The sequence below is a fragment of the Microchirus variegatus genome (genome assembly GCF_963457635.1).
Source record: "Microchirus variegatus genome assembly, chromosome: 18".
Taxonomy (NCBI): Eukaryota; Metazoa; Chordata; class Actinopteri; order Pleuronectiformes; family Soleidae; genus Microchirus; species Microchirus variegatus.
In genome coordinates this window covers 11,877,668-11,897,194 of record NC_139819.1, presented here as the reverse complement: position 1 = coordinate 11,897,194, position 19,527 = coordinate 11,877,668, and positions in this window count along the sequence as shown.

The following is a 19,527-nucleotide window of genomic DNA, read 5'->3' as shown; positions in this document are numbered from 1 at the left end:
GCAGTATTTCATGCATCTAATCCCTCACTGTGGCGGTAAATGTATTCTTGGACAAAAGGCCAACACGGTGTGTATTTTCTTGGTGATTTGTTGCATGACACTATATCTATATTCATGTGTTTCTGCCTCTGAGTGAAGGTGCTTGTGTGCGCTCTAACAAACCATCTCATTTCCCCATAGGGGAACTTAGTCTGGCTGTGACTGCCTCCTCTGACACACTCGCATTAACATTTCATCCTGATTGTCTCTGTCAAAGTAATTCATCATCATTGACTGAGAGACTGTGGCTGGAGCCTCCCCTGACTCCACCTCTCGCTCTTTCTCTGTCTCGCGTTCTCTCTATTTCCATTTCTGTCCTCTCTCTTTACCCCTCGCGTCCTTTCTCTGTGGTTCTCGCTCTCCCTCGCCTCCATCTGGCTCCTGAGATAAACACAGTCTGGCTTTCCTCATGCAGACGAAATATCTGTAAAGGTGAACGTAATCACAGTGAACTGCACTCGTGGCTGTTTAGTCCTATTGCCAACCTCCAGCTGAACATAATCCACCTAATTTTTCTTTACCTCACTCGGTCCTTGTCTTTCTCTTTTTTTTTTTCGCTCTGTCCTCCCCTCACAACCGCCAGGGTTCAGATCGACAAGCAGATTATATCCCTGGGAAAATGTGATTAATGAGTTTGTCTGAATAATGTAAATCAAACTAATGGTACTGAAGACACGAAATGAAGCTGAGCGAAGCAGGAGGAAAGCGGAGATAGAGGAGGGGAGGGTTGCTCAGGGTTCAAATATCCACTCAGCTAAAAGGCAGCAACAGTAAGCAGACCTCAGCTGCTGTCACAGTGGCCTTGGAGAGATAAAAAGCGGACTGGCAACATTCCCCTTTTTTTCCCCTTCTTCTTTCTTCTTCTTCTTTCCCCTCATCCTGTCCTGTTTTGATGAGTCCCTGGGGTAACCTGCCCTTCTCCTCCATCAATCCATCCATCCCTCAATCCAATCCTTTCATCCATCCAGTTATTATCCAGCCCCAAACCGCTACCACCGGCACAGCCACCATCTCTAATCCAAGGACAGAGCCGGTAGCGTCACAAAAAAAGCACATGCACCTTCACATGCACACAGTCCCAGAGAAAGCCTTCAAGACAGCACTTTACAGTCTGCTTACTGCAACAATGAAATCCGTGCTTTACTGACAGAGTTAGGGCGCCTAAAGACATAAGAGGATCAAGTTGCTCATCCGGTAACTTAAACCATTTAACTATATGTGCATTCAATTCCAATGACGTGCAATTTTAAAACAGAAAACAATGCAATGGCGTTTTTTTTTGTTTTTTTTTCAGACAATGGTGAGGCTTAACACCCCGATCACGCTTGTTTAACAAAAATATGTTTTTTTGTAAAAAAAAAGAAAATGTAAATGACTATTAAAGCTGCTTATTTTCACCAACACCAAAACTCTGAGTTACAGTATGTAGTTGCCTTTAAAGGTGCCGTATGTAAGAATGTGGCCAAAAACGGTTACTACATTCAAATTCAAAATACCGAGGTCTTTTAGGTTTCGTTTTCTGACGTAACTGGCAACCCTCGGCAGCTGAGACTCGCACTGACTGCAATGATTGGTAGACGGCGGTAGGTGGCGCCACATGCCAAAACATGATTTCAAAACATAAACATGATTTTGCGGTCTGCAAAATATTTTTTACTCGCGGGCTGTACTGTTATTGTTGGAGAGTTCAGTTTGTTATATGAACATTATTCCTGAGTCTCTGTGACATATTAGGAGGATTTTATGGCCAGTTGCTTTAGATTTATTACATAATGCACCTTTAAAGTTTAGGCTACGTTTACGTGATGACGGTCTGAAGAGAAGACGCAAAAGTGGACTCTTCACTTTTTATTCCGGGCACATCCGGTTGCGTACATTGAACCGCAGAAGAAGAATAACGTCCGTTGTGGAGGTGTTTCACGAGCGACAGTGTCTTCTGACTGTGGGTCTGACTCCGGGTCAAAGTCACAAAAGGTACTGCGGCGGGGAGTCGTGACGAAGCACTGTTAAAACAATGTTTTGATAATTAGGAGCAGTGCATCCACCGTTCCAGAAGGGGGAGCTGCGCTTCTGAGAGCGGGTGTGCCAGTGTCACTTCCGGGGCACTGGCCAATCACAACACAGTCTGTCTTCTCAGGCGAGATTTATGTCTGAAATAGCGCAGCTGACAAGTGCTTCAAAAAGGACAGATTTCTATCGGCTTGTTTCCAGCAACTAGGAGGTTTTTGACCATAAAAACAAGTTAATGTATGTAAGTAGACCGCCATAGGACCACTCTATGTGACCTTTAAAGCAGCATAGACCTATTTTAGCACAGATTTTTTACGACCAATTAATGACTCGCGGGCCACATCTGCCCCCCGGGGTCTTGAGTTTGACACATGTGTTTTAGACAACTATTTTATAAATACTGTTTTTTATTTATCCTTCTTAACAGATGAGCTATCTGTCTTCTATCTTGTCCAACCAGTCTGCATGTGCAATCCTGCAAAATATGTGTGGTGATGTCTGTTTCACCCAAACAGTCCTAGTGTGTGGGTTTTTTTTTTTTTTTATTGTTAAAGAAACAAATGTAATTTCAACCACAATCATAAAACTGTAGTATGCGAGTCATCACACAACACTGACAACACCACTGTGGTGGCTGCAGCAGCACGGGTCTATGACACAACCGCTTTCAACAAATCTCTTTTACCCACCAACTCTGTTTTTACAAGCTGCCTGAAATGCACCTGCACCGTCCCAGCAGAGGAGAACTTCAACCACAATAGGCGAATCGTTAACAAATGTAGAACACTCAAAATACTCATCATTATCTCCTCCTTTTCCTCAGCTTTGTTTTCTTTAATTGGTCGACAGTTCACTTCAACAGTTTGTAAAGGAACCAATTCAAGGCAGCAGTACAGAGGACTTAATTGTTCATTATCATCTCTCTTTTGCAAAGATAAGCCGTCTGTGAAACGATGCCGAGATTCGCTCTCTTGAGACATATTTATGTAGTGAATTAAAATCATGCAATGACAGGTTGGGAGACAATTACTTAGTGATTTAGTGAAGGTATTTATGCAGATTTAGTAGAGAGGTCAGGCTTTCATGCCTGCAAGTCTAAATATCTTTAATCAGCAAGGTATACAAGTAAGAAGCAGAGCCGTGCAGTGATCAGGTGGGAGTCTTGTTCAAAGTAGATCCTCTCCTAGGGGGAGAAGGACAATCATGTATAGAGACACAATTTACAGTATGTCATGTTGTGTTTAAGGCCACACAGGTATGTTTTTATCTGACGTGCCCAGCAGACCTCTTCCTCGCTCTCCGGCGCAATTTCTATATCTGTGAAAAGACCGTAACTGACAGATAAAGAGATGTCAACACTTCCTAAAGTAAAGAAAAAAATATCCTGTCAGGATTGTTCAACTACAGCTCCACTGCACCTTCCATCGGTGTCAGGTGATGGGACTGATGAGACTGCTTAATGGACGAGACGAAGCCAAACGGGCAACAGCAGCAGATTGTTCCCCCTCGTGTCATCGCAGTAGAGCACGTGCCACGCGAAAACATTGGCTAAATCACTGGAGGAGGTTCAGATGAGGAGAGAGAGAGGTCAACGACAGGTTTCACAGACAAAAGGCTGTCATTGAGGATGAGCGTCACATTCATTTAAGATGGAAAACTTTTTACCTCCCAAAGAAATCAAATATGCATCCACATAAACATTTTCTGAACACAAAACTAGACATTTAGTTAATATGTCCTCCTTACAATTACACTTTTAGAAATAAGGGTTCCAAAAGGGTTCTTCTTCAAGGGCCGAGGTTCTACCTGGAACCATTTCCTGAAGAAAGGGTTTTTCAAGGGTTCTTGGTAACACTAATGGTTCCAGTAAGAACCATTTTGATCCAGAGAACCCTTTAAAACTCAATTAAGGGTTTTTAAAAGGGTTCTTGATGAAACCATCCAAAAGGGTTCTCCTATGAGGACAAGCCGAAGAATGGTTCTACTTAGCACTTTTATTTCTAAGAGCGTAGGCCTGGGCAATATGGCAAAAACGTTATCACAATAAAGTTTTTTTTCAAATGAGTTATACTGATACTGATAATTACCACATAAATGCCCTATAATTGAGTATTGATTTTCGCTCCTGAGCGAAAGTCCTTTTTAACTTCTTTCTAAATAGAAAACAAACCACACAATTCACACATCTGAGGCAAAACATCCGTAAAATGTAGGCGCTCAGTCTCGAAATACGCTCGCACAGTGCATAAACTTTTTATTTTATCGCTATATGCTTAGCCTTTCTTATATTGATATTGTATAAAATTATATTGAGAGATATTGCTTTTAATGAATTATTGCCTAGCGTTATTCACAACTAAAATTGACAATGTCCCTGTGAGGAAACACAATTCTGGCAGCAATTACCCATCACAAATTTAAAAAAAATAATAATTATAATTAGTAGTAAACAGATATCATTTTAAGTGGCAGGGTTTGTTGAGGGCCATTTGAGAACAACATTTAATTGATCTATTATAGAGCAAAGTACGACTGTCAACAACAACTGTTTCAGTTCTGGATTTGTCTCTCGACTCCTGAGAGGGTGAGTGAATCAAAGTCATTCTTTTGAATTTTCCTGCTCACAGGAAATAGGATTTGAACCATGATTAAAAAAAAAAAAAAAAAAAAAATGTCAATTAAAAAAAATCATGTGTTGACCTGTGTTGATACTGTGCTGGTGGCCACTAATAAATAAGCATATGGGCCCTTATTAGTGTTGGGAATACAGTGGGTCAGAGGATGTCACCTGACAAGATGGACTTTAATGTGTCCTGGGGATGCCCTGCTTTTACATACTGAGTGTATGTGTTTTTATGTTGTTGTTGTGTTTTAATCATATTTAAAGACAGGATGTATTGGGCATTCAGGTGTGTGCTTAGTGCCTGTCTGTTTGCGTCAGGATTGATGTTAGTGTCAGGTCAGAATAGGGTCTAAATCATGTGTAAATGGACAGAATTACCAGTTTGTTATGTTTGTTTCATAATTTCCGCTGCTATTATCTCCAATGATAATTGAGCACAATAAAATATATTCGACGGTGCTGCGAAACCACATGAATCAAAATTCAAGCAACAGTATCAGTCACACGTTTTACACTTTGAGTGAAATTACTCTCCATAATGGGGCTAAAATACAATCTGTGGGAAATGGCAAAGAAATTGCAGCTAGTGAAAAACCTCTGAAAGAGCACCAAATCATTTTTTTTTATAATAGACTGACAGCCTTGACTGCTTTTTTAAAATTTATATACACATATAATGAACTCGCGACAAAGAATTACATCCACAGATAACTGCATAATGTTGTTGTTTTTCAACAGCAATATTGCGTCGCTTTTTTTTTCTCCTCAAGCAAATAACAAAGAGCAAGTAAAAGTAATATATGATTTGCAAGCAGATTTAATCCACAAACACAAACATACAAACCCTCCAATTACAAAATGACCACCACTCCACTCTCCACTATAGATAAACTGCTGTATTTGCATCGAGAGCTGGTATGGCAATGCAACACCAACACGAGCTAATCCAAGAAATGTGCCTCAGAGGGTTTTATCTCCGGGGGGAGGGAAGAGAGAGAGAGAGAGAGAGGAGAAAGACTTATAGTAGTCCATGTCCTCAAGGAGCAGATTAACTATTTTGAAAGCAAAGGTGACATCCATTGCTGGCTTGGCATACAGGCCAGCCAGTGCTCTCTAACTCTGCGTGAGATGCCGTTTCTCTTTCTGTTTGTCTCTCTCGTTCTACGGTTCCGATATATCTCTCCCACATTTCTCTCTCTTTCCCCGACTCATTTGTTCTTTGCTTCTAATCAAGTAAAAAAAAAAAAAAAAAGAACAGCAGAGGCTCAGTGAGAGCGACTCCAGCAACAATCAGAGTCGCCCGAGTAGGGGAGCGGAGCCAAGTCCATAATGAAACACTGGCAGCACAGGGAGGACTGTCGGTTAAAAGTTATTATGCTGCCGCACTGGCACCAATGACTGAATGGGAGATGTGGGACCTTGGGGGCGGGGGGGGGGCTCTATCCATGGGGAGCGCCACAAATGGGTGTTGAAAACAGGGGAAAGACATAATCGTGGGATGCTGAGGAACAGGGGTGATGACATTATATTCAAAAGCAGAGAGGTGAGGGAAGAGCACGAGGGAACGACAAGCGGGATGTAATTATGAGGGCTGTGTGGGAGCGAGGGAGGAGTGGTGAGCGCGAGGCACCGCAAATAATCCACCCGAGGGACTAATGAGATAAGTGGCAGCGACGGAGGAGGAGTTAGGCATAGTGAAGGTAGGGGTAGGGAGAGTGCACTATACACTGGAAACGCTGGTGTTTACTTAAAGGACAACAAAGACGAAGTGGCACAGAAAAACATCGCATGGTAATGCAAATACATCCCCCCCCCATTGCCACCAAAGTGTTTTGATTAACTCTAAGAAGCAGCATGAAAGATTGAGGGAGGCAGGGGAGAAGGAAGAAGAAGAAAAATACCAATCCAATCATCACATTTCATTTGCCTTTTTCTGTCTGACTAAGTAAGAATGTGTAAACAACAATATGGCGGGCGACTGCTATAATAACTCACGACGCACACGAGTCATACTTTCCTCACATTGCAAACTTGGTTTTCCTGTGACCTGCATTATGCATGAATTCTCTCCATAGACTGTCGAGGGAAAACTTGGACACGGCACTAACAATAGAAGGCACAGGAACTTGTATGTATATACATATATGTATATATGCATAGCGTGTATCCCTAATGAATTGTTACGTAAGCCCCGTCAGTGCTTTCCTAGAAACTGTGCGAGTCCTCTTCCCTCGCAGTATGAAGACGTCCTACCTTTAGTGTTCACTGGGAAGAAACATCCTGTTGATAATAGCACTCCGGCACATAGGAATACCCAGGGAGTGAGGCCACACACACACACACACACCGACGCGCGCGCACACTGAATGAACATGCCACACATGAATGCACATGAAGGTCTTTATTTTATTGTATCTATTAGTGTCTCTCTCTCTTTAGTTTTTTCTCTCTCCTTCTCTTACTCAAACACACACACTCACACACACACACACACACATCCATATCCATACCAACACAATTCAGCTCCGTCATAATGAGGCCATCATCTCGGGTGCAACACAGAGTTAACAGACAGTCGATTGTACCGCACAGCCAAGGAGTCTCCTCATGTCTCTATCTGGCACTAGACCTTGTGTGTGTGTGTGTGTGTGTATTGTGTGTATGTGTGTGTGTGTGTGGCTGCCAGGCAGTGTGGGCCCCAGTGGAGAGGCCTACATGGCATGACCCCAACGAGAGACTTGCCTCCTGCAGGCACTTGCACTCTGCTCCTGGCAGCACCAGCATCAAACCATGAAGCTGCTCCTATACACGTTGTTCACTCTTGTCTGTTTTTTTTTTTTGCTCTAACGTTGGCATTTCTTGCAGCCATATGTATTTCCCGGTGAGCCAAAAGAAACATACAGTAACATACTGTACAATAGAACCTCATTGTCCAGTTGCAATGATTCTAGCCTCCAGGGCATCCAGGGAAAATTGTATTATATGCAACAGAAGAGAGCTGTAAAATGATTCAACAGCAGGAAAACATGCTATTGCCAGCATGTCAGTCCTATCGTATAGTTGCACAGTAGCAAGAGCACTGGGCTTTTGGGGGATGCCAATGTTGGTAGATATGGTCAATTGAGAATCTGTTAATCATCTGAGGGCCTAGTCATATTTTCCACGTCTGCGGGATGTATATTTTGTCATCAGCTACCTTTCCGTTTTATTCAGTATAAGCCAACTGAACGTGCTCCCTGTAGGATACTACTTCGTCCAGTTGGTGGCATGCTCTTGTTTTGGTGAATATCTAAAATCTGCACCAAATATTGTACGGCAGAATCATAAATTTGCACAATTGCAATGGTTCTGCACAGTGCTGCTGTAAAACTAAAGTTTCTAGATGTTATCTGAGCAACCTGTATATGTGAAAAGACATAAACTAGTTGGTTAAAGGAGCCATATGTAAGAATGTGTGCGGTTACTACATTCAAATTCAAATGTGGTATGTTGTTATCTGACATAACTGGCAACCCGTGGTTGCTCGGCAGCTGAGACTCTACTGACTGCAATGATTGGTAGACAGCGGTAGGTGGTAGGGCTGAACGATATATCGCATTTGCGATAATATCGCGATAGGATCAAGTGCAATTTTCTAACCGCAAAGGCTGCGATTATACGCTGTTCACGTGACATGCGCGTGTAAAACATGTGATATAAATATAATGAACGAGATCGTCTAACCACAGACGCTGCACTCTGGTCACATGCAGGCTCCCTGCGCGCTCACATGCGCGCGTTGCGGAGGACGAGTCACGGCCCGTTTTTGTGAATGGAATAGGTGAGGGCGGGTCGGTAAGGTGACTATGGAGCTTCGGCTGCTGTCCGAACAGCTGTTCAGTGACTGTGCGTGTCCAAGCGTGTGTGTGTGCGCGTGTGTAGTGCGAACGAGCTTGCGCTAATGTTAAGAACAGGGTTGGACACAACAATAAGCAGTCTACACGATTGAAGACGGCATCTCACCCAGTCAATATCCTGCACTCTGGTGCACAACAAGCGCAGGTTCAAAAACCTGAGTCGTCTGGAGACACACCTGTGAGACACACCTGTGCCAGCGGAGAGTTTCTCTCTGCTCCGCTTTTTTTTTGACCCTCATTTTTATTATCGCTGTTTTGATGTTCAATAATGGACCGTTTTGAGCCTAAAACGACGTAGTACATTGTAGAATAGTTAGTTTCCACCCCGCATTGCTGCGGTTGCTGCTGCTGTTAAAAAAAAAAAAAAAAAAAAAAATTCCCATCCCTAGTTACGCCATATGAACGCACTTCAAAACGGGTTGTGTATATTTTATTTATTTATTATTATTAGTATTATTATATTTAATGACTGTCTAGCAGTTCACAGATGTAAAAAAACTGAGTGTGTTAAAGCCACATATTTTTATAAATATGTGTGCATATATATATATATATATATATTCCTTCTCAGCACTTTATGTTCAGATGTTTGTAAGTTCCAAATATGCTATTGTGATTGAAGTAGTTAAATTAAAACCATCTATTCATGCATCACCTCATGTCATCATAACAGAGGTCTGTCTTCCAGGAAAGAACAGTTTATTTTTAATGTAATATAGTATTGGCCATACTTATGATGTATTGCTTGATTTGTTTAATAATACAGAAGATTAAGACCTTTAAAAAATAATCGCATCGCAATCGCAATATTGGCACGAAAAATCGCAATTAGATTATTTTCCATAATCGTTCAGCCCTAGTAGGTGGCGCCACATGCCAAAACATGATTTCAAAACATACTGTGACATATTAGGAGGATTTTATGGTCAGTTGCTTTAGATTTATTACATAATGCACCTTTAATGCCGGTCTAAAACTTTTTAGGGGAGAATACAGGACAAACAGGTCTTATTTTTATATATATCCTGTTTTTCTTGAAAGGATAGGAGAACATCATATTCCAAAATAAACTGGACTTCAGGTCCAAAACTCGATATACTCAATATCAAGTAGAATTTCTGGTTTGAATGAGATGACTGCATGCTCAGTGATGTAAAAAAAACGCAAAGAATATTCAGATGAGAAAAGTATGTGCTGAGATAAGTTGTTGGGTTGCCTCGCTATCGAAAAAGAATGAATTATGGATGGTCTGCATCACCCCACCCCAACTCTGTACCACTCCCTCTCTTTCGCTCTTTGTCTGTCAAAAATGTGATGAGCTAAGAAACTCAAGATGCAGCTTTGGGAGTGTGAAACTATATCCTCTCTGGGGGTTTCAGCCATTTTGTTGAATTTGCATCTTAACAACCTTTCTGAGTAATTGAAAAAGTGGTTTGAGAGCCCAGAGTCTTGATCTCTGATATGGTAATTACCTTTCCATTTATGCCACAGACTTTCAGGGAGTCTGACGATCCAGAGGCAGCAGCTGTCTTTGAGGAAAAAGGCATAATGACCTGCATATGTCTCCTTCTTCTTGGGAACTACCAAGAAGCATTTGGCTGCACATTTTCATCTGTGGTTGACATCTCTGATTATAAGATCTAGTAAAGTTGTCTAATCTTCTAATGGCAGCAGAGGGAAGGCAGCGAGAATTTCAAAAAGATGGAGAAATGGGGTATGGGCGGAAGGATGGGGGCAAACCTTTCATGTGGCTTTACCCTACTTTAAAATGGGTTCCAGAAGAGAGTGTGCTGCCTTAAGTCGAAGCTTTTGATGACATGCTACTGGTTCAACACAGTGTGCGTGCAGAACACACACACACACAAACAGCGTCACAACCATGAAATCCTTTGTTTTTTTTAAAAAAAAAGTCAAGTTGGGAGTAAAAGTAGGAAAAAGAGCTGAGAATAAAATGAAGACGGTAAAAGTGCTCACCACCGACGGAAGCACACAAAGGCATGCAAATTGTTTCTTACATTAACATATATTCTTTCATGTAGCAGACTGTTAACTGCAACAAAGCCACTAAAAAACGACATTCTGTCTAAAGATACCATCTAATATTATTTAATGTCCATATGCGAGCAGGTTTTTGATCTTCCTGTAAACATGACAGCTGACATACAGTATCAGCTGCTGTTGAAACCAGGCAGCTTTTATCATTTTTTTTATCAATATCATTGGACACCAATGCTGCGAAACGTCACAACAAACAGCTGAGAGGGACTGAAGGATCTGATGCATGGATTTGTCTGTTCTTGGATAATATACACATCCTATTCGGTGTTGGCAAGTGTGCGTTAGGGCTGAACGATTTTGAATAAATATCTAATTGCGATTATTTAAAGGTGCCGTATGTAAGAATGTGGCCAAAAAACGGTTACTACATTCAAATTCAAAATACCGAGGTCTTTTAGGTTTCGTTTCCTGACGTAACTGGCAGCCCGTGGTTGCTCGGCAGCTGAGCCTCTACTGACTGCAATGATTGGTAGACGGCGGTAGGTGGCGCCACATGATGACAAAACATGATTTCAAAACATAAACATGATTTGCAGTCTGCAAAATATTTGTTTTAGTGCGAATATATTGGCTGAACAATTGTTGTTGGCGAGTTCAGTTTGTTATATGAACATTATTCCTGAGTCTCTGTGACATATTAGGAGGATTTTATGGTCAGTTGCTTTAGATTTATTACATAATGCACCTTTAAACAAGAATTGCGATTGTGATATGATTCGGGATATCAGAGGGAATGGAAATCATGATTCTCATTTTCACTCGAAAGACATATTTAAAATGATTTACTGTGTGATTTGTGTGCAGATGTGTGAGAAACAAAGATGTTCCCTGCAGTCTGAAGAATATGATGTGTATATATCAAGTAAATAATTCATCTAAAATGATATTTTGACACACATTTTGGCTTTAACAAACACTGCGCCTCCTGCGATTTGAAAATTGCAGTAGGCCATATTGCGATTATGAGTAAAATTCGATTCATTGTTGAGCCCTAGTGTGCACGCATATATGGCAAGATCCTTACGTAGACATCGGCGACTGTCATAACATTGCATGATTTTCACAGACGGCAACACTGACCCGCAAGGCTGCATATAACACTTTCTCTCGCTTATCAACACCACAATCGCTTAATTGGGTGAAGTCATTTGTCAATTGAACTGCTCTCTTTTAAGAGTCAGGCCAACCACTAATCACTGTCTCGGGAAGAGGAAGACATAGTGCAAGTCAAGGAACAAGTTAAATGATCCATGACACGGTCATAGCCCTCATTCATCCTCTTTGTGACTTTTAGATAAAGTATTAAAAGTACCTTCATTCATTGCTCACTTTAAAATAAAATACCTGAATACTAGAAAAGGGCAAAGAAAATATGAAGCTAATGGAACAATTCTGGGGAAAGGAATTAAGCTTTTGCTTATCTAAAAGAAAAGACTGTGACTGACGGCTTCCTGCAGACATGATGTCCTGTACAATGTCACTGTTTGCGCGCTCTGTGTAATGGTGCTAATTACATACAGGACATTATCTCTCGGTATACATGTAAGTCCTCCTCTAAGTCCCGATCAATACAGAGTTTGTTAAAGAGCCACTAATGTCCGTGGCTCCATGCTTTCGCAGACACTAACGACCACGCTCTGGATCCAGCTTCGACAGCTGAAGACACCCAGTACGCACATGCCGATCAATACTTTCTCGTACTGGCTGAGCCTAAGCCCTGACTGCTCACTGTCTGTCTCACCATCTGTCTCTCTGCCTGTCTCTTGCTATCTCTCATTCCTATCTGACACTCTCCCTTCACCTCTGTCATCCCAGTTCCTTATCGCTGCTGTGCTGCCGAAGATGCATGATCTCTTACTCCAAACAGTTTCTATCTCTCCATCTGTACCTCCCATCCATTCTCTACCCCCCCCCCCCCCCCCACTCACTTATTCACTGTGTCCATCACAATATTTCTCTCTGTCTGTCTGTCTGTCTCATTTCTACCCATCTTTCCACCTCTCCTTCTCCCTCCTCTCTTTTTCTCCATCCAACAGCTCCATTGTCCTTGGGTCAGGGTGAACAATGTTCGCCCACATGGGGCCCCAGTGCAGTCTCAGCCGAGAAGGCAGGGCGCTCAGGAGAACACCCATAACTCAGTGTTTCAACTGGACTGTGGGATAAAGGGAAGCCTCACACATGGCTGACTATGTGGGTCAGCCTTGGATCATTTGTAGAAGAGGCCAGCAACTGGCACCAGAATCCCCCACTGAGGGTGTGTGAGAGGCAGAGACAGTGAATGAGTGTGTCGTGTCCCCTTGCAACCCAGTGGCATGGGCCCCCCTCCTGTTCATCCCAGCCAACTATTCTATGGGAAACCTGCTCTATCTCTCCATCCCTGCTGCCGCCGCTGCCTTCCTTCACCCCCGTCCTATGCGCAAACGCACCCTGATGCCTTTGTGAGCAAATGGGGACAAAACAGGGTTTTTTTTGGGGGGCCACCAATTAGTCCTCCCCCATGGGGTGACATGGCCGATGAATAGAGGGACCCCCAAACCGTCCACGCATATAATCTCAGCCTTCTTTTTGGAGCACTACACTGTCATAGCCACACAGATTCATCCTTGTTTACAGAAAGTTCCCTTTCTTGATTTAAAGGCACGGCCTGCCGGACCCTCCGAAAAAAAAAAAAGCGAGCATCCGGATGCCGGAGAGTCACTTTGTCTGGAGAATAGGATGGAGCTTGTTCTTCTCGCTGTGTGTGTTCATCTTGGTGTTCCACAGGGGAGGGAAAAGACTCGGGGAGGTGCTTGAGAGAAGGTGAATTTTTCCCATCAATCACCGAGTGACATAAGCAACAATAGCAACTTGGAATCCATTACCAAAACACACAAAGACATAGCAGGAGAGTCTGCGGCAGGGACCTGAGGCCAAAGAACAGGCTATGTAAACGAATGCGGTGATTGAGGAGGCACAGGAGGGGATTATTATGAATGGCCAACTGCAATCTCTGGTGGTCAAAAGCACAGTGACGAGATGTCTCAATAGTCGCGTTATCATTTAAGGGAGCTCCTCCCCCCCCACACAAGGTGTTGATGCTGGGTTAGATGAACGGAAAAGAATAATATTAATTTTCATAGCAAAATTTGCAGAAGAGTAATGTTTGCAGAAGAGTTATGCTTTGCCTGTAGCTGAATGCTTCTGTGAGTCATTATGTCTGAGAATTTTAATTACTTAGTCTACACACATATTTAAAGTCTCCTTGTCTCTTTGAAAAAACTTTTGGATTCTCTTTTTCTCAATAAGCACACTGACACTCGCCCAACCAAGGCCTTATCTCTAACCTTAACAATAGCCAGTTAAGGCCTGTCCCTAACCTTAACCTAACCGCCATTCCACTCTAAGCCCTAAACTTAACGAATTCCTCAGTAGTGAGGTTATGCCTAATTAGGACCAGTTTTTGGTGTCTATGAGGACTACTGGTCCCGACAAGGTCAGTATTTATGCCATAAAAATGTCCCATAGAGGGAACAAACACACACACATACCCAAGGATTAAATGTGCTATTTTCTCCTCTTACCCTTCTTCACTGGCCATCAGCAGAGAGCTTAGAGAATGTAATGCAGGAGAAGACAAACAGAAACAGAGAGTGACTGAGGTCAAACGGAAAGACAAGATGAATGTGGGATATTTGTGGACACAGGTTTTTTCTCCGGCAGCCCCCCCCCCCCACCCCCCTCTTTTACTGTGTAGTCAAATGTCACTGAGTCCTGACAAGTAGGAGCAGGAGAAGTTTGTGCAGTGACCTTATTCTTCACAAATCCAGCAAATAACCCAGGCAAGCCAGGCAGTAGTGTGACATTTAAAAAAAAAAAAAAAAAAAAACTAAATTTAAAATTATTCATTATTGTAGATGTAGTAGCTAATTAAAATACCATGTTAATTTATCCACTTAAAATAGTAATTACTTTAAAAAAACAGACAAAACCTCTCCTCTGAGTAGCAACAAACCAGCAAAACAAAAATATCTACTCACACACACAAGAGGCAAATGGACTTTTTTTTGTTCGTCATCAACACTCAGCCAAGCTATTTGATTCTCCGCCAGAGAGTCAGGCAGCATTTTGTCTTTGTTTCACTTCTCATACCTGACGAATACTTTTCCATTCCCAAACACTGCACAGAGCAAAGGTCTTAACTCAAGGTTTATAATGTATGAACTGTAATTCATAACCTGTGTGTACCAAGAAAAAAAAAAAAAAAAAAACTAAGCAGGAACTATTTTGAAAAGGTTCAGGTGGCGATGTGAGGTGTCACTGAGAAGCATATTCAGGTGGTTTTGCTTTCACACTGATATTTTATTTACACACAGCATCACTGGTGTGCCATCTGAAGGTGAAAGCTGCAGGGAAGCTCTGCTTTATGGCTTTTCATTGAGTGGAAGGTGGAGCGTGGGGGTTGGGGGGGTGGGGGTGGTGTACAGGAGGGCTGCTAGGTAATAGATCAATGACTCGGTGTTCCCACTGAGAGATATAGGAAGCACAGGGCAAGCAGCAGCAGCCAGCTACTTAAAATAGCTCCGCTGATTGCAGCTCAGCTTTAACCCAAATAATGGGGAGTGTGACCAAGGTCTGCAGAGGTCTGTGCAATTTTGATTAGCTCGTGGCGTCTGGGTTGAGAGGAAACAGAGGAGGGATTTCATTCTGAGGGGAAAAAAAGAAGACTTGAGTGACGATCTGACAGGTTCCCTTTTTTAAAATTGAGTAAATATAAGGCTGCAAGGTAGTGATGAAGTTCACTCACAGGTGTGTGTGTGTGTGTGTGTGTGTGTGTGTGTGTGTATGTGTATGTGTGTGTGTGTGTGTGTGTGTGTGTGAGGGAGGGCATGTAGTCATGTCACAGTGTGTGTGTATGAAAGAGAGAGAGAGGGTGTCATCATCCATCACGTTTGCCAGATTAGACCTACCTCCAGGTAATGGCTTCAGGCGAACACACACACACACCCACACCCACTCACTCACTCACACACACACACACACACACACACACACACACACACACACACACACACACACACACACACACACACACACACACACACACACACTCAAAATATCATATCCACTGTGCACTTTGTTAAAAGAAACAAGCTGACATTGAATACCACGGCTTAGATAAACGCGGTACTACCGAGGCCTCCTCCTCTTCTGAAGGGACACATCCTGACGCAGCAGAGCCTGAGTACACATTAAGATAAGATTAAGCTTTTATGATCTCAGTAGTTACATTATTAAGATTTAAAAAAAAAAAAAAATAACTGTAATGACTCAATAATCACAAAAGCTGTCAGGTGGGATTGACTCCAGCCCCATGTGACCCCCTCAGCTTTATAGCTAATGGCTAAAAGTTTTGACCATAAATTGTTATTTTGGGTGAGGGAGATAATATGAAGAGACCATTTGTGGCCAAAGCGTTGTCAACCGTGGGATGTCTTTTTGTCCCTTTTGTCCATCACAATATTTCCTGGTACTGGCTACTTCTGGCTGCTTTCTCTGAATGGTGACAATGACAGCACTGTTGGGTACTTTTGGCACAGTATTTATTTGCACTTATGATTAAAGGCCTCTGTTTGCAAGCCAGCATTACTGCACTCTAATATAATGCGCAAACATGCATGGTTCCATGTAGATGAAGGAATCCTTATTTTGCATTTCTTTTTGACGATGGCGTTAATGTAGTTCGATAAGGGAGGGGTGGGGGGGGGGGACACGAGATTCAGCAGCTTGTCCCTGACCCAGAATATAAAAGACGAGATTAGCAGGCCAACAAACATAAATAAATAAACAACGAAACCGTAAATAAAAAGGAAATGTATAATTATAATGGTGATGATTCTGGACAAGTTGCCTCATTAGCAGTTGAGGCTTCAGAGGAATCCACTCATTGTGCAGTTCTCTCACCAAGAAGACTTTTCCTGTTGACTAAACAGATTGCAGTGGAGAGCCACTTCTGCCATAATGAACCATCCTCTCTTTTCTTTCTACCCCTCTGTCCCTACACTATATATTTCTCCGTTCCATTTTTGCACCCCACTGCTGTGTCCAAGTCTCTCACCCTCCCTCTGCCTCCTTCTCCAACTCTCTCTGCAGTAACCCTCCTCCTCCTCCTCCTCCTCCTCCTCCCTCCAGCTTTGCTCGGCTTTCTCAGGGTCAATTAAGCTACAGTAACTAAACAGCAGTTCACCCTGTCACATTCCATCCAGTCCTCCTCATTGAGTGACTACAACTTTCACTAAAACAAACGGGCTTTGAAGGAACCCGCTCCAGCAGCTATTACCATATGAACAAGTCACTTCCTACCGCACAATGAACTACCTTGACAGACCTTCTGTGGCCTGAGGCTGCCCTTCGTGGAACTCTGTTATTAATGGGGTATAAAGAAGGGTCTGTGTGCAGGTTGTCTGCCCTTTTTTTTTTTTTTTTTTTTTTTGCCTCTGCTGCTCTGGACTGCTTGGCCTGGCTCGGCTCTGCTCTGCTTTCCCAGTGCTCCGATATTTACTCCACAGGGGGTCGAACGGAGCAGCAAAGACGCTCACTCGCGCACACCTAAGTACACACTGACTCGCCGCAGGGAGGGAACAAAGTAAAGAGGAAAATACATGAAACAAAAACTTTGATGTACACGCACACTTGTTCACACAAAAATATGCCGGCACTTCAAGAGCACCACACTGTGCACTTGAGAGGCCAAACTCCAACAAAAGACAAAGCTCACATCCTCCTCACAGATGTGCCCCTAATCTGCAGTAATATACAGTATAGTATATCAGCCCTTGGAATCTTTAAGGAGGAAAACTTCTAATTGAGAATTTTACCAAAATGCTCATACAACCGACCAATCCGATCCAGCGTTGTCCTGTTCATTAAAAGATCCAGATCAACGCGTTTGTGCAGAGGAAATAGCAACAGAACTGAGTCAGCGGCATGAGCTGTCATACGTAAGAAAACTATTTAGAAGAAATGGAGGGAAACATAATTATCAAAAACCAGTGAAATGTTAGATAAAAATGTTCCATTCAAACAGCAAAGCACTGAATACTCTGTTAAAACATCTGTACGTGCAGATTTATTATTTCATTTGCTCTGTCTCGAAGGTCGAAAGCAAAGAAGGGGGAAATATCATATGGTTAGGTCAGTCCCCCAACACAAGATTGTTTGCGTTATCTATACATTTGATCTGTTTGGGGAAGGAAGTCTGCAGAAAGACTCTTTGTGATCGACAACTATAGCTTACATCCTCAGCCTGCAGGGTGGGTGGGCAGAAACTCAATCAGATCACAATTGAATAGTCAGCGATGCTCAGTTGAACCTTGTTCTCCGATGTTTGAACACGAAACATCAGATGCACGCCGTATGTTTGACACGTGAAAGTGAATATATCCACGCGAGTATCAGAACTACCGGCACTAATTACGTGTGTTGTGTAAGTGCAGTTAATTATGGCAGCGATCATAACAGTGGTCACACTCTTGGATTCAAATGCAGCAACAAAGTCGAACTACAAGAACAGCAGATGGAGAAGCTTTATACGATGAAGCTATATTGTTTTGCACCTTGTTATCATATTCCCAGTTGAGATGTAGGAAGCAACGGTTTCCAAAGTCATCAAGCCAGAGAAATCTGCTGTTTGTGCTTAGCGTTTGATGTTATGCATCTCTCCGTGAGGGAATTATTAGAATGATCCAGTTTTAGACGCCACTGTTGCACCTTTGGAGTCTTTAAATGTATTCAGAAAAAGTCTTTATTAAGCTAAATGAGGTGAGAAAAAGAGCTCAATTAGTTCATGTGTTTCCTAATGCATATCATTCCAGGTTCTGGAGCCAATCCCAGCTGACATTGAGAGCGAGGTGGGGCATCCTGGACAGGTCGCCATTCCATACCAATACGTCACATACTAGGGCTGCAGATTTAGTTCCAATATATCCGCATACTGTATTTTAATATGGAAACTTTTTTGTCTATGTGATTGGAATGGTCCATTATTTGATGGTAAACATGATGTTTAACCCTCTTATGACCATCATGATATTTATGGCTGTAGAATTGGTCAGAATGAGTCAGTGCTTCTGCCCATTTTTCCAAGATAACTTTCACTTTCAATATCTGGCAGTTATTCAACCGTTTGGGAATTACGGTACTGAGAGAAGCTGACGTCGCTGGCAAATCTTGTCTGTGATTGGACGGCCGTTCCGCGGAAGTCCTGAGGGCTACTGTAATGACAAGTATATGGTTGCAAAGCTCTGTTTTTCTGCTGTCTGGTATCCATCAATCCTGGACATCGGGTCACACCCTGGACAGATCGCCAATCCGTAGTTTTTGAATATTCTAGATATCACAAACGGTCTTGGACTTATGGTAATGAGAAGTACGCATGCCAAATCCTGTCGGCGACGATGTTAAGGTTGTTTTAACAGAGCAATAAATATTTGACTCCCGGTCATCATAAATTACCAGGAGAGGTAAAATGTTTGGCGATTGCCTCATTGATTAATCCATCAACTGTGTAATTTGTCATCCATGCGTCCTCGCCTGACCACTTTAATTGAAACGGCACGCATCTGACGCCAGCAAAACAAAGAAGACCTGACTCGAAGAATCGGGCTTCTCACGGATCAGATCGTCATCTGACCACAGCGTCACTCGACTCCCTGCACATGTCCAGCCCCGCGGACACTTGATACACAGAACCCTGCCCAAAACACTGATAGCAGATACCAGAGCAGGACACATGCGTAGCTCGGGCTCACAGCGTAGCATTTCGTCACCCTGAGGCAAAGGGCGTCGCTGAATAGGTGTACATGTTTGTATGTCACAGAGAAGCTATAATTGTGACACTGTATAAGTGTTTTTTTTGTGCGTGTG